This window comes from Muntiacus reevesi, chromosome 21 (assembly GCF_963930625.1).
Source record: "Muntiacus reevesi chromosome 21, mMunRee1.1, whole genome shotgun sequence".
In the NCBI taxonomy this organism is placed as follows: Eukaryota; Metazoa; Chordata; class Mammalia; order Artiodactyla; family Cervidae; genus Muntiacus; species Muntiacus reevesi.
Genome location: NC_089269.1, coordinates 36476642 through 36479003, shown reverse-complemented (window position 1 = coordinate 36479003; position 2362 = coordinate 36476642). Strand labels below are relative to the sequence as shown.

Below are 2362 nucleotides of genomic sequence, written 5' to 3'. Positions count from 1 at the left end.
CAATATATTATTAATCTGGTTTTTGCTTGCTCCATTTATTTTTCGACATTTGGAAATCAGATATATATTCAATTTATCTATTCACTCTTAGCCCATTGAGAAGATTTCATGGCAAATCATTTTGTTTAGATTATCTAGCTTGTAAATATAGAAATTAAAATATAATTAACCAGGTGAACTTCATTAGAGAAAAAACACAAGGGCTTAATTTTTAACAAGGTAGTAGCAAAGAAAGAAATATCCTCTTCCATAAATATAAAGAGCTATTTATCTTTCAAAGTAGCATGTCTTTCCTAAAAAGATATATAGTTGACAAGAAATTATAAACTGAATCAAAAATATTAAGGGTAAACTGATAACAATACAATCAGGAATTAGAGATAAATAGATGAGACAGGGAGACTTGAGAGTGACCACGCAATAAACTGGAGTCAAGTACAAATTAACATTGTGCCATTCGAAATGTAAGAACTGTGGCAAAAATATTCCCAAGCGTCAGTGAAATAAAATCAGAACACAAGCTACCGGATGTAGGCACATACTCCTGTGAAAGTTTAAACACTTCTTCAAACTCTCATTTGTCTGGAAATATTGACTGGTTTCATTGCCATTTTAATAAGGCAATTGGAGCTACTCTTTTCAATGACCTTCCCTGCAATGTGCATAAGGGATTATTGCAACTGAGCACTGACACAGCATTTTAAATGAACCTGGACCTCAACTTTGCTAAATATGTAAACATCCTATGATTTCTTTGACTGCTGTATGCACATTATGCTCAAGTATATATCATTTTGCATAGAGTTCCTCTGTAATTAATCTAACATAGTAACACTGGCCATAAACTCACTGTCTTTTAGTGAGAGTCAAACCCCTAATAAAAAGGACTCAAATATCATGCTGTCAGTCCAACATATTTCTCTAATGCCTTGCATTTATGGAGTTCCTTAGATATATTTTCATTTCTTCTAGTCCATAATAAAATATTATATACTATACTGGTGAGAAGAATAGGGGAATAAAAAACAACTCTCTTAGATTAGGAGGAAAATCTCAAAGACATAAAACAGCTTGCCTTATTTCAAATGACTAAAAACAAAATAATCAACTGAGATATCCCTGTCCTTTGGCATTTAGCTTCACCTTTCTTTAAAAAAAGAATTAATTCACTTGTTTTAGCTATCTTAACACTTTTAATTATTTTTATAATAATAATTACTACTGCTACTACTATTATTATTTCTATTATGATTACATTAAGGAAAACAGCTAAAGGACTGTATTTTTATCATTATATACAAAGCTCTCTGTGTCTGCCTTCTGAGCTCACTGCCCATCTTTATTGTTTTGATAATAACATTTCCCAAATAAATTCTATTCTCCAGTTGTATTGAGCGGCTGGTCACGCTGCCTCAAACCTCTTCAGGCTTGCATATGCTACTATTTCCTTCAAACTCGACTCTCTTTTTTATTTCATTAACTCTTTATGTGAATGATTTTTAACTTCTAAATTAAATATGACCTCTAATATAAAACCTTCAATGATCTCTGCTAGCAAAGTCTGAATTTGCATTATTACCCTTTTCCCCATAGCATTTTACGGAACCTATCCACATTTAGAGGGCATTGGGAAATTTACTAAAATCTTTATTTCAATCACAGCTGGGTTTATGAAGCTAATAAACCTTAAGTTTCAAGAATATTTCCTTTCAGCAGAACGTTTTGGTGGATCCTAGCAATATGTTCACACAGCATTTTAAAGGAAAATCCAACAGAGAAGAACGACTCATTAAACTGGGCCCAGCATTCGGCATGCTGCTTTTCCTCTTGGAGAGTTTGCCAACTCTTGTCTTACAAGCAATGAAGAAGACAGTTGCTAATATCCAGAGTAGACCACAGGATTGATCACAGTCACAGAGAAATTCAAAGTGGTGCGCGCTTCGGCTGCACATATACTAAAATTGGAATGATACAGAGAAGATTAGTATGGCCCCTGTGCAAGGATGACACACAAATTCGTGAAGTGTTCCATATATTTTAATACCCCACTCACACCTATGGATAGATCAACTAAACAGAAAATTAACAAGGAAACACAAACTTTAAATGACACAATGGTCCAGCTAGACATAATTGATATCTATAGGACATTTCACCCCCAAACAATCAATTTCACCTTTTTCTCAGGTGCACATGGAATCTTCTCCAGAATAGATCATATCCTGGGCCATGAATCTAGCCTTGGTAAATTAAAAAAAAAAAAAAAAAATTGAAATCATTCCAGTTATCTTTTCTGACCACAATACAGTAAGATTAGATTCCAATTACAGGGGAAAAAAAACTATTAAAAATTCAAACACAT

General features: G+C 33.3%; 1 non-coding gene across 1 annotated transcript; it reads left to right on the top strand.

The window, feature by feature from the left end:
• The first annotated feature begins 1931 nt into the window (after nt 1–1931).
• On the top strand, nt 1932–2038 carry LOC136152557 (U6 spliceosomal RNA). Its single transcript, XR_010660233.1, has one exon. It is a non-coding gene; the product is annotated as a U6 spliceosomal RNA (small nuclear RNA).
• Nucleotides 2039–2362: the final 324 nt, after the last annotated feature.